The following is a 13564-nucleotide window of genomic DNA, read 5'->3' as shown; positions in this document are numbered from 1 at the left end:
GTGTGTGTGAGACCGATAGGGAGACAGACAGACAGCATGCTCTTGTCATGACACACATACATGTGGAGTTCAGAAGTCAACTCCTTCGGGGAGTTGGTTATCAACTTCCATATCTCGTCTGAGTCAGGGTCTCCCTGGCTGTCTCTGCTACTGTGTGGCTACTCCAGGCTGGCTGGCTCCCAAGATTCTGGGCGAGCCGCTTGTCCCTGAGTCCCATCTCTCTTCACAGCAGGTGTGCTGTGATAAAGGCCACATCTGGCTTTTTACCTGGGTTCTAGGGATCAAACTTGGTTTTCAGGCTTGCGTGGCTGGGCTTTTCCTGGTGACCCATCTTCTTGGCCTCACAGGAGTTCTTGGGTTCATTTTTCTGTCTATCATACAATCTTCCATTCATTTCCATCCTCTTTCAATTACCTCTTTTTTGCATTGGCAATAAATGGTTTTACTTTATTGAACAAGAGCTACCGTGACTTACAACATGATGCTATTGTAAAAATTCCTTTTACAAACATAAATTAAATTAAAATGGAATATTTCACTGAACTCCTGCTCCAAATGATATGACAGTCTTTGGAGATCCCCTGTGGAAGGCCTCACCCTCCCTGAGGAGCAGAAAGGGATAGGGGATTGGCGAGGGGCAGGGGAGGAGGGGAGGGAGAGGGAACTGGGATTGACATGTAAAACAAGTTTGTTTCTAATTTAAATAAAAAAGAAAAAATATTAAAATCAATGACCTTTAAAAAACCGTCAAATTCACTAATCATTTGCATTTTATTATATAATTGTGTACCTTGATTTACACATATACAGACATTCATCTTTATGAGAACACCTCTTTACACACAGGCGCATGTCTCTCTTTCTGTGTGTGTGTCTGTGTGTGTTTGTGTGTGTCTGTGTCTGTATGAGTGTGTGCGGGTCTGTGTGTATGTGTCTGTGTATATGTGTGTGTGTTTGTGTGTGTCTGTATGTATGTGTCTGTGTATCTGTGTGTGTGTCTGTGTCTGTATGAGTGTGTGTGTCTGTGTGTGTTTGTGTGTGTCTGTGTCTGTATGAGTGTGTGCGGGTCTGTGTGTATGTGTCTGTGTGTATGTGTCTGTGTGTCTGTGTGTGTTTGTGTGTGTCTGTATGTATGTGTCTGTGTATCTGTGTGTGTGTGTCTGTGTCTGTATGAGTGTGTGTGTGTCTGTGTCTGTGTCTGTATGTGTGTGTGTGTGTCTGTGTGTGTGTATGCCACATCTTTAACCAGATATGTTCTGTTGCCTTCAGAGAAAGGTGTAAGTGTCTTTAGTTTTAATTGCTGAGACTCTGTGAAGAGCTTGGGATAGTGGGCATGTGGCAGCCTTCTTGTTTTATGTTAGTTCTGTTTGTTTTCCCAAGACAGGGTCTCACTATGTAGCTCTGGATGTCCTGGAACTCTCTCTGTAGCCCAGGCTGGCCTTGAACTCACAGAGATCAACCAGCCCTTTGATGTGGGCTAAATTGTCACTGACCCAGGATGGGTACACACACATTAATACACAGTAAATGTGTACATTACACAATACACCACAATGTCAGAAGCATCTGAGTACTAGGCAGCTAATGTAGTATAAATATGGTAAATATAAATAAATAGTGTACAATAAAAACGGTTCTGCTGTGTCAAGTGTGGAATAGTGGGGTCCCAAGGACAATGGAGGATGACTTGACTACAGACTTCTACTGCCTCCTGCTTACTATTGCAAGGGGAAGGTGTGGGTGTGTAATCTCTAAAGTCAAGAGACGCTGGGCATGTCAACTGATCTGAAGTCTTCATTTATTTTACTCCTGGCAACTATTCAGAGACAATGCTTTCCAAAGTCCAAAAGCCCACACAGATTTGCAAGGTTACACTCACCCCGGGTTGCTGATTGTCCCTGAACACTCACTCTCTTTTATGGACAAAATGTGCATTTTGCCAACATATGGTCCACTCCTGAAAATGACTGGGAGTTCTCCATGAACCCCAAGAGCCAGTCCTTCTGATTGTGTGTGATTCTGACCCTCCCTCCCTCTGTCTACCAAAGTGTGGTCAGATGACCCCTGCATCAATAAGTGGGTTTATAGGATCAGCTCTCAACCCCTACTCAGAAACATGCATTATTTTTGAAACAGGATCTAATTAGCCCAAGCTGCTCTTGAACTTGCCATGAAGCTGCTGGCGAGGTCAGACCTGGGTCTAATAGGCTTGGCCTCCATCCCCCATAGACCACTAAAGAATCACATAGTAGGGAAAAGCAGAATAGAGGAGAAAGTGATTCAATATGGCCACATTGGGAAAAGGAAACAGCCGGTTCCATGATGCCTCCTCGTGAAATTCATCTTCTGGGTCCTGACTTGGGGTTTAGGTTTAAATGGATGTTTGCAAAGCTGAGCTGCTCCGTGTGTGGTCCCACCACCCTCAGCGTCTCTCCTGCAAGGAGTTCTCAAGTTGTCAGAACCATGTGAAGTCTCCTGCTGGACAAGCTCCACCCCAGCTGGCAGAAGCTCCAACTTTCTTCTCCCAACATGAGAGTTTGGGGACTTCCACTGGGGAGGAGGGTCTACTGTTTCAGTGGTCTGAGGGACAGAGAGAGGTTGCCCAAGCATCTCTTTAGAATATCCTTATCCCTGTGGACACAGTTACATGCCTGAGCTGCTCTTGAGGCCCACGCCCCTCTGACTCTAAGTCCTGAGAGCTGAGATCACAGAAATCTTGGCCAGAAGCCTGGCCAAGAAATTTTAACAGGACCATGCACATATTCTAAAACACACTAACGTTAGGGAGCCATGGGTTCTAGGCCCCGAAGGGCCATGGATATTAAGATAAAGCATTAAAGTGTATCATGGATTCTCCGTAAAGAACATGGAGGAATAGCACAGATCAACTTTGCTTCTAAAAAGATGGTTCCAGCAAATCATTTTCTGTCCCAGAAGAGAGCATCTCAGACTGTGATCCAGGTCCTGCCTGCCTGAGAATCATCTTGACATCCTGTCAGAGCACTGATCCGTGGCTCTTCTGGGTCACAGTTCCTCATAATGCTACACCCATAGTAGGAAATGAAACTCATTGGTGACCTTGGGCTAGGCTAGGAACTTTATACAAACTACAACAAAAACCTCTATATTATAGATGACAGCAAGAGGTTCAAGAGTGTACAACACATCACAGAACAATCATGGGTGTATTTTTAAAAAAAAAAGAGCATCTTTCCTTTCACAGATGCATACCATAATATTCACCAGGGAAATAAGAGAGCATCTGGGAATTATCACCAAGATAATAACGGGGAGATATGCATGAGGCCAAAATGGAAGAAAATCTGCCATAGGAAACGTTTGTTGTCATTGTGAATGATGGGTATACTTGAGGCCCAACATGATTTATTATTCCATATGTTTTTCATTTTTCTATATGCATATTTTCTATCAGTTCATAATTTTTTAGAATAAAAGCCTTTATCCCTACTTACCTCTGCATCATGTGTTAGAGGACTTGGTAAGCACATGGTTTCTAACGAATGGCTTACTCACTGTTCGTGCCTAGCTACATTCTAGTTATTAAGGGTCCAACAGGAAGCCAAGCCTCTTGGCACAGGCCTGTAACCTCAGCTTCTCTGGAGGTTGCAAGTTTGAAGCTATCCTGGGCTACAGAATGAGTCCAGGGCCAGCATGGGCAACTGATGGAGTGCTACCTCATAAGTCAGAAAAGTTAAAAGGAGAGCTGTGGTTACAGTATGCACAAGGCCTCCTAAACTCAGTTTGGGTTACAGTCAGAAGGGATGAAGGAGTAGTCCCACGGAGGCCACACACGTTTCTGTAGACTGCTCTTAGTGACTCATTAGTAACCACGGCTCCTTCATAGCTCGTTTATAGTCAGATGCTGGCTAATAAAAATCACTTAACATAGCATGCAGGATGGTACTTCGTTCAGAGAGGCCTCGTCTAGATTCCTGCCAGCTGGGCTACTGCACGTCTCAGTGTCAGGCCTTAGGAAAGGGCCATGCTCTAAACTAAAGACATCAGAGCTCTTGGCGTCTCTTAGGTAAATGATTGACGGGTATTTATTAGGGGAGCACTCACACAACAACGATGAACAGCCACCGCAGGCTTCCTGCTCCTGAAGGCGCAGTCTCTGCCCTTTCAGATGCTCGGACCACAACCCCACGAGAGCGAGCCAGCTCCTCCCCTCCCTCATAAGGCGTCAGGTCCACACACCCGAAGCCACGCTCCTAGGATGCGGCTACCACCCCAAGTCTACTGTCGAAACAAGAAGCCACTACCGTACTCGAGAGACCCTCACTTAGAGCAGAAGGGGCTGGAGGCAACTCTCGGGCACAGGAAAGCCTAACGTGATGCCGAGCACCCCACACACGCATGCCCCCGCAGTGTCAAATGGGGACACCTCAAGCCTTCCTCTTGGGGTCCTTCTTTGAACGCCTAGAAAGCCCTGTTCCTGCCACCTGACCGTACCATCACCCACCCGGCTTTATTGTCACCTCCGCCATCAAGCAACACCTCTTTTCCTGCTCGCTCTGGTGTGCATCTTTGGTACTCTCAAATAGAGTGCACGCTCCCTGGAGAGAGGACGATGGCCCCCGGGTCTCTGCAGTCTCCAGCCCCAGCTCAGAGCCTGCTCTAGGATGCACAGGAAACGATGGGTGCCACAGCAGTCCACAAGAGGCCCCTCTCTGACCCCCTCCTCAGGCCGCCTGCTGCAGGAGCACAGCTGACGGACTGACAGCCTCTTGGCACTGTCCCTTTGGGCCCACCACAGCTCAAGCCGATTCTGTTCAGTGGCTGAACACAGGGATGGAGTCAGCCCTTGCCTGCCACTCTGATGCGCGCACTGCTGCAGTCTGGGGCGGCTTCTGCAAGGCCTCTCCTTCCTCCTTCCGGGTTCCTCGGACTCTCACCTGCTCTGTGTTCCATGCGAGCCCGTTCCTGTTTCCTCCACCTTGCTCCTGCATAAGCATCTCTCATGGTGGACAAGGGCTCTCAGCTTCTCTTTGGTGCCGGCCTCTCAGGAGCTCCAAACTGTTGAAGACTTGCCAAAGGACCCGAGCTTCACCAACAAGGGTGGACTTCCGCGCTCTTTCTTCCTCATAAACCAATTCCCTTAACTTCACGTTTCTCTTTTTTTAATATTCAACAGGAACTTCTTGTCCCAAAACAAACCAAAATAAATTCTTCTGAAGTGAACTTGAATCCTCCACTTGAGTTTGTGTTTTTGTTTTTGTTTTTTGTTTTGTCTTTTTGTTGAGACAGGGTCTCATTTTGCAGCCCTAGCTGGACTCAAACTCACGGTAATCCTCCTGCCTCTGGCCCCTGAGTACTGGGCTTCTAAAAGACTTATGCATCAGTGTCTTGGGGAGCCCCGTGTAATTAAAACTCATGCTGTGACTTTGATCTGAGCACATCTCACAGGGACTTAACATTCATTATTCTCAAGGTGAGGCTAATAGAACCTTTCATCCTTCTTCAAGGGGATATCAGCGGAATGCACGCTCCAAAGCTCTCCCAAAAGAGAGGGCTCCAGAGTTCAGGGTGTACCCTGCTGTCCCCAAGACTGGAGTTATCGTTCCAGAACCCACACCGGGTAACTCACTACTACCTATTCCAGTCCCAAAGGATCTGGTATGCTCCTCTGGCCTCTGCATGAGCCTGAACTCATGCACACGGTACACACACACACACACACACACACACACACACACACACACACAAGACTGAAATAATACATTTCAAAAAATAATAAAAGACTCTAAACTACTCTAATGGAGGGTTGGTAAGCTTCGGTGCAAAGAAGCCAGGGATAAATATTTTAGTCATCGTGGACCACAGTCTTTCTCGTGACTACTCACTTCTCTAACACAATGCAAAGGCTGCCCAAAATTGTGCATGAGGGAGCATGACTGTGTCTCAAAAAAAAACTCATAAAAATTAGGCTAGGACATTGTGTGAGCATGAGAAGGGCCTGACCAAAGAGCTTCAGTTTGCTGTCATTTGTCCCAGAGTCATCGAATCTTATAGTGAGATAACGTGTCTAACCATAGGCACCATGCTAGTAACGGGTGCCTAAACTGGTCCTCGGACATTCACCGCAGACCTGACTAACCAATCAGGAACACCCTCACGCAGTGCTAGAAACAGTCTCAGAATCCTCCTGGACCTAGGTCTAGAATGAGGCAAAGTTGCTAGCGTGTGGATGTCCATTGGTGCCCCACCCCCAACCCAATCCTGTTTCCACAGTTCAGTAAGAACAAAGATAAAGGCAGCCTGAAATTCATAGAGTCAACTTCTTCAGCAATAAGCATGCTGCTCTAGAGCTGAAACCCAGTCATTTACATGTGTTAAACAAGACAAATTTTAATCGTTTTACACAAGGCGGTCGCCATGGTTGTCTTAGTACACTGGCCCTTCTTCCCTCCCCCTAGAAGGCACAGCTCCATTCTGCTGGTATGAATAGGTATTTATTCTGTTTCTCACTAGCAGAAAGTGGGACAGGCTCCCTGGCCCTGGGCTACAGTCCAGGAGCAGGGTCCATGCCCCCTTTTCTAGAGGACGGGTCCAAGTGGTGACAGGCAGATAGATGCAAGCTGCCTCCTCTCTCTCCAAGCCAGTGTTTGTGTTCAGGGCAAAGACACAGTGTCCTGTGTGGTCCTCCTCTTCCACCGCACTCTGGAAAAGGCATTTCCTCTCTTTCGTCAGCCTCTTCACCAGCAAGGTCAAAGGCCTGTGTAAACTATGCAGCTCCCCAGTACTGAAAATCCCACTCTCCTGCCTCAGGAAGCCAAGCTCCTTACAAATAACAAAGAGGTGAACCTTTGCCATCTGGGTCCAGTTATTCCTTCTGGAAACTAGTAGCGAACACAGAGTTTCTCCACAGTTAAGGTGCACATGCACGGGCACCCCAAATTCCCCAGTCTCCAGGATCGCCTCTTTTTATTAACAGAACAGTTAATAGTATATTCCTCAAGAGGAATCGCCAACCCTACAGTGAACACATGCTTCTAGATGACTTCAGCTGGTTAGGGCTTCCCCAGTGGCCCTATGTGGGTGACAGCTTGGCTGCCTGACAAGGAAGTTTCCAAGGAGTCCCTCCATGACAAGGGGCTGCAACATGGGTGATAGCTTCCATTCTGGCAGGCAACGTGAGCTGTATTTTAACCATGTTCCTGTAGCACACACAGCTCAAAGTTGCCCATGACTTCAGAACTCCAGAGGAGAGCTGAGTACTGGAAGATATCTCCTTCCTCCTTCTTTACCCTTCCTCCTCCTCCTTCCTCTTCCTCCCTTCTTCCCCCTTCTCCTATTCCTTCTTCTTTTCCTCCCCCTCCGTCTAACCACTTTTAGGTTTGTTTATTACGTGTTTAAGCTCACATGTATGTATATCTGCATAGCCTGTGCGTCCTGGAACTGGAGTTAAGGGACAGCTGTGAACTGCCTTCTGGGGACCAAATCTAGGTCCTCTGCAAGAATAACAAGTCCTCTTAACCACTGAGACACCTTCCCAAGGACCCAGCCCGAAAGTCAATATTGTGTAGAGAGAATAGAAGACTCTTGAACTTGGAGGCTATTAAGTAAAGTCTTAAAAAGCTATAGACTAAGGTCCAAATAATTAGTGTCCTGGATCACCTGGCCATGTCTGTCACCAGATATATGTCCATCTGACACCTCCCTTTATCCCCACCCCCACATGGCACCCACCAGACGGATTTTGCTCCCAGAGTGTCTATAAGCAAGCAAAGGGAAACACATGGTCTTAGTTGGGACGTCTACTGCTGTGTTCAAACACCACGGCCGAAAAGCAAGTTGGGGATGGGGAGGCTTTATCTGGCTTACACTTCCCAACCGCTCGCTGTTCATCATCAAAGGAAGTCAGGACAGGAACTCAAACAGGGCAGGAACCTGGAGGCAGGAGCTGACGCAGAGGCCAGGGATGGGTGCCGTTTATGGCCTTGTTTCCCCAGGCTTGCTCAGCCTGCTTTCTTTCTGAACCCAGGACCACCAGCCCAGGGATGGAACCAGTCACCACGGGCGGGGCCCTCCCCCACTGATCACTGATTGAGAAAATGTCTCATAGCTGGATCTCATGGAGGCATTTCCTCAGCTGAGGCTCCTTCCTCTCTGATGACTGTAGCTTGTGTCAAGTCGACGCCACCCAGTACAAGATTGTTGGGGAGCATTGAGTTGGGGGACACGAGGAGGATCCTGGTGCTGGGATTGCTACAGAGTAGACCTGTCCCCTTCGTAAGAGAGCCCTCCTGGCCTCACGATACAAATGCCAGCCTCCTCTTACCCCACTCTCTCCCCACCTGTCTCCGGCACCTGCCATCATTTTCCTCAACTTTACAAATCACCATGAATCACTCATGAATTGCTCCATAAAAATGGCCCAGAGGTCTAGTTTGGTTCTGCCCCTCCTCCAGGATGTCAAATTTCTTGCAGTAAGCAAGCGCTTTTTTTCCTGCTCAGTGTAGTATCTCTGCCATCTAGAAGGAAGCCTGACACAAGATGGACTTTCTAAACCTATGTCACAATCCAGCACAGGGTTCACAGAGGCCATGATTCTAGAGCGAGGCTCAGATGCTACCTCTTCTGGGAGTTCCTAACACCTCAGTGCTGAAACTGAATACAGTGGGTTTTTTGTTTTGTTTTGTTTTGGTTTGGTTTTTTGAGAAGAGGTAGCATCTGAGATGTTGTTGTTTTTCCAGACAGGGTTTCTCTGTATTGTTTTGGAGGCTGTTCTGGAACTAGCTCTGTAGACCAGGCTGGCCTCGAACTCACAGAGATCCACCTGCCTCTGCCTCCCGAGTGCTGGGATTAAAGGTGTGTGTCACCAACGCCCGGCCTGAACACAGTGTTTAAAATGGTCTTTCCCCAAGGGACGGTCCATCGCACTTGAACTTTGACTTAAATTATTAGAGGATGAAGGAGCATCCAAGAGCCCAGGCATTTCTCTGTCCCTGTGTCCCCATCCACACCTAGTGCATTCTGACCAATTGTCCGCTACACACTCCCCGCTGAGGCCACCTCCTCCCAGAGCCCAAACATCGGATGTCCTCATTCCTCTTGCTCAAGTAACTCATCTGATTGCCGTAAGGTCCAAAGCCCATTAGGCTCTTGCACTCACCAAGAGACCGTGACTTTTGGCCCTCTGGCCTCCTCCAGTCAAAAGCCAATGATACTCATTTCTTGAGCAACCCCTCCCGTGTCATGCTGGTCCTGGCTGCAAAAAGAGCTGAGAAGAGAGGTTAAGACCCTTGAACTGTTGGCTCTTGTCTTCCAGTTGCACACAGACAGGGATAAATTCAAGGTTCCCTGCCCTCATTCCCAACCATTGCCCAACCACACACAAGGAGAAGCGCACGGCGAGTTCCTGCTGGCTTTTGGAACCACAAACAGCCTAGATTGATTTGTTCTTAAGGCTTGTTGGGTAACTCTGCTGACCTCTTCCCCCTTTGCCAGGCCATGAGGCTCCCTGCTGACCCACAGCCCAGCCAGCCAGGCAGGAACATCAGCCTCTCTATTCTAAAGATCTGAGATGCACAGGGTACCTACAGAGTACGGCCCCTTCCAAGGCATGACGAGACATGAGCACAGACACTGCTTTCTCACCAGTCACTTCCAGATCTTTCCCAACACCTTTCTTTCAAAATTAATCATGTCACCCCAGCTTCACATGTGCTTGCAGCAATAACCCCTGAGCGATGGAGTGGTGGCTTGGAAAGACTCCAAATCAAAGTCTGTGGCTGTGTCGTTTTGTCAGATCTGCTTAAAATTTTTTGGAAAAACAAGCATTTTGTGTTTATGAGTTCTGCAGAGACATTTAAACCTAGAGAGTATGCAATGTAAAGAGCTTTAGGGTGCCGTGCCCGCACGGTGAACTACCATCAGCAGCTGGCTAACTCCGCCGCCATCTGGGCTGAGATCCAGAGCTGAGATCCAGTCCACCCCAGCATCTTCTCCACCACCATGCTGCTGTAGTCCACGGAGGAGCCAGTACTGCAGAGCCATATCCAGGAGCACGTCATTGCCACCAAGGATGAAAGCCTGAACCCTGGCTGTGACAGAAGGTGCCAGCTGCCTCCAGCATGTGTTGTGAGACCTTGGAGCAGCTCTGAGGAGCCTGAGACACCCACGGAGGAGCCGAAGGGAGACGCAACAGCGGAGGAGGAGTCTGCAGAGCCTACAGTATCCCTAGAACGAGCAAACACTGCCCTGTGGGAAGATGCTTTTAAAAAGTGGAAGGAAGGATGGATGAGTGGAGCCTTGCATGGGTGAGAACACAGGGAGACGGCACTGCCCACAGGCTGTAAGCACCGCAGTGGTGCCCAGTGAGCCTCGGGGCACTGGGCATCAAGGGACGGAAGGTATGTGGAGGACTGGAACTTGCAAATATCCTGCCCATCCCACCAACCCCCGGATATCCTGCCTAACTGCAAGATCACCCTGATTCTGGGCAGCCACAGGATATCCAAGACAAGTCTTGGTGATGGTCCAGTACTTACGGTGCTTTGGAAATCAGAAACCTTCAATCCAGACCAATGACTCATTGTAATGAGCATTTGCCTTTTTGGGCAAAAAGAAAATTAACACTGCAGGACACACTGCTGGTCTGCAGTGCCATTTCAATGAACAATACTGGACGGAGAGACGGGAAAGATGGAGGAACAGAGTGGAGCAGTGTGATCTCAGCAGAACTTGAGATGGGACCGAGGTGTCAGATGTGGGAGTAGGCTGTGGTGGACGGTGGGGAACGTTGTTGCCAAGTAGGGCTAACAGGGTGGTGTACAGCAACCTGGAGCTCCCACAGGCTCTGCCCCAAAACACACTGCCCAGCCACGCAGTTGCCCCGCCTCTGAGCAATAGCAAGATGTCCGAGATGGAGGATGGTTCGTTTTCAGCATCCATTTCCTGGACAGACTCCCACAGACGCTTGGAGGTCACGTTTTTTTCCATGTAGTCCGTGCTGCTGCCCCAGGCTGTGTTGACGCCTGAGGTCCTTGTCGATGACCAAGACCTGCACTGTCACCAAGGGTCATGTCCGTGGTCCTGCTGCAGCCAGGGGGCCATGTGGATGCCCATGGGCCATGTTGCCGCTGGAGGCCATGTCAGTGTCCATGGTCTGTGCTGTCACTGAGAGCCTTGATGGTGTCCATGGTCAGTGCTACAGCCAAGGACCATGTTGGTTTCTGTGCTCTGTACTGCCACTGGAGACCCTATTGAGGTCCATGGTCCTTGCTGAGGACAAAGACCACGTAGATATATGTGATCTGTGCTCCTATAGGAGGCCATGTTGATGTCCATGGACAGCATTACGGTGGAAGGTCATGTGGATGTCCTTGGTTTTTGCTGACACCTGAAGCTATGTTGACATCCATGGACTGCTACCACCAAGGGACATGAGGTTATCAATAGTCCATGCTGTGGTGAAGGGCTATGTTGATGTCATGGTCTGTACTGCCACTGGAGACCATGCTGGTGAGCGTGTGTTGCTGACTGGTTGAAGCAAATGTGTCTCAATGTAGTTTTGATTTGCATTTCCTTGGTGGATGAGGGCTTTGCACACACGTACATACGTACACACACACATATGTACATGCACACACACATACACACACACATATGTACAGTGTGAAAACAGCAGAAGAGCATTTAGGAAAAGGAAAGGAACTAGCAGAAAGGAAAGGGGGCCACGAGCAGGTGACAGAGGGTGGCTGTAATCGAAGTATGAGATGGACTTGCATGAAAATGTCATTGTAAAACCCATTGTGTTCTATAATGAATATAAGCTAGTTTTAAAAGCCTACAAAGATTATCCCAATCTATAGTCTCCAAAATCTTTACAAATTCTGCAACCAAGCAATCAGAGCATTAAAGTCAACACATTGATATCTATTGAGTACCCCCTAATTACAAGGCACTGTGCTGTAGGCTGATACACAGACCTATGGAGCTTAGTCTTCAAGTTCAGTATGTGACATTACAACTGAATTAGCATATTTTCTGTTAATATGACAAAAATACGTTGGGGGATAAATAATATGTGAAGAGGGTTATTCCACAGCGATCTGGTGGTCCATCTGTTCAGTCTCTGGAATGAGGATCCCCTTAGCTGCATCACAGCAGCATGGCAGAGAATCTGGAAAAGAGCTGGTCACCAGAGCACTCTCAGCAACTAGCCGCAGGAGGCCAACATTAATCCTTCCTGAGAGCAGCAGCCTCAGAGGCCCCTCACCTTGTACTCAGCCTCTCTTCCTAAGGGTCCCAGGGCCCCCAGCACCACAGCACAGGGGAGCAGCCTCCAGCACACACCTCAGTGGAACAAGCCACATCCAACCACAGCTCCCACTGCGTGGAGTAGAGGTCAGGGAAGGTGCACAGCCTACATAAAAAGGACTCCAACTCAGCGTCTTGCTGGAAACTCCCACTGAGATAGTCACCCAGTTCGAGACCCCAGCTGATGGCTTGCCATGAAAAAACCAGGCATGAGCAGTCGTGGATTCAGTCAAGGTCAGGCTGGAGAGTGTACAACTGCCAAGGAGCAGATTGCTCCTGGGGTGCAGATGACAACTGTGGGAGCTCTCTAGTCATTACCAGGACTGCCTGGAAGAGGTCCAGCTCATAACTGGGGAAGTTACCATGGAAACCGTCGATGCTCTCTACTTCCTCCACCCTGTATCGTCGGCTTTTGGACTTTGTCCCGATTTCAAACTGGCTGAAACATTTGGGACATCACGACCATACCCGGAGGAGAGATTAAAAAAAAAAGGCCCTTTTCCTTTTCCTTTTTGCATACTAGTCAAATTTGACCTCTGACAAGTTGGTAGATACTTGTAATTCATTCTCTTCTTATCCCGAGCTCCCACTCCAGCCAACTCCCCCTCCCCCTGCAAGTCCCTTTTCAGACCCCCCTGGTTTAGCCAGTGCCACAGTCATGGACTTGCTGTAGGCACCGTTGTCTGCACCAGGGCTTCACGAGACTGGGCTTGTCAGTGGTTGGTCATGGGGGGCGCTGGGGTCCTCTCCTTCCCCGGTGACCCATCACTTATCAAGACCTTCTCCTTTAAAGCTGTTGTCTTTACTGGGAAGGACCTTCTAAAGTGTCACCAGGCCAGGACGGACCCCGTGGCCACTGTTACTGCAAGGGAATGGTATTTTGTATTTTACGAGTTCCAAAAAGGAGGTGGGCAAGGGAACAGGTTATTAAATGGGTCCCGTGGATCGACGGCATCTGACACACAGCCCGCGCTAATCATCTAAGAAAATCCATTGGCTTTAATACTGTCACACCAAAAGGTTATCAGAGTGGCCTCTTTGGATGTGCCATGTGGCTCTGTTTTAGGTTTCCTAAAACTGAGCGCTGAAACAAACTACGGGATTGTTTTGAAGCTTCTTTTTAGCACATGTAACTACACATAATAATGGGTATTCATGGCATTTTCATGTTAATACTCCCCCTTACTTCCTGATGTCCCTCTCTCAATCCTCTTCGCAAGGAGCCTTCTTTCTAAATCCCCACATTAGTTTATTTTCCTTGGTGAGCCAGTAAGTTTAA

General features: G+C 48.5%; 1 long non-coding RNA gene across 1 annotated transcript; it reads right to left on the bottom strand.

The window, feature by feature from the left end:
• Positions 1–6353: 6353 nt before the first annotated feature.
• On the bottom strand, positions 6354–12703 carry LOC121139294. The gene is made up of 2 exons (XR_005876213.1): positions 9137–12703; positions 6354–6681 (listed from the first exon to the last, which is right to left on the bottom strand). It is a non-coding gene; the product is annotated as an uncharacterized LOC121139294 (long non-coding RNA).
• Positions 12704–13564: the final 861 nt, after the last annotated feature.

The sequence above is a fragment of the Mesocricetus auratus genome, unplaced genomic scaffold, assembly GCF_017639785.1.
Source record: "Mesocricetus auratus isolate SY011 unplaced genomic scaffold, BCM_Maur_2.0 Super-Scaffold_4256, whole genome shotgun sequence".
Lineage (NCBI taxonomy): Eukaryota > Metazoa > Chordata > Mammalia > Rodentia > Cricetidae > Mesocricetus > Mesocricetus auratus.
Note: the sequence above shows the minus strand (reverse complement) of the source record. Positions and strands in the feature narration are given on the sequence as shown.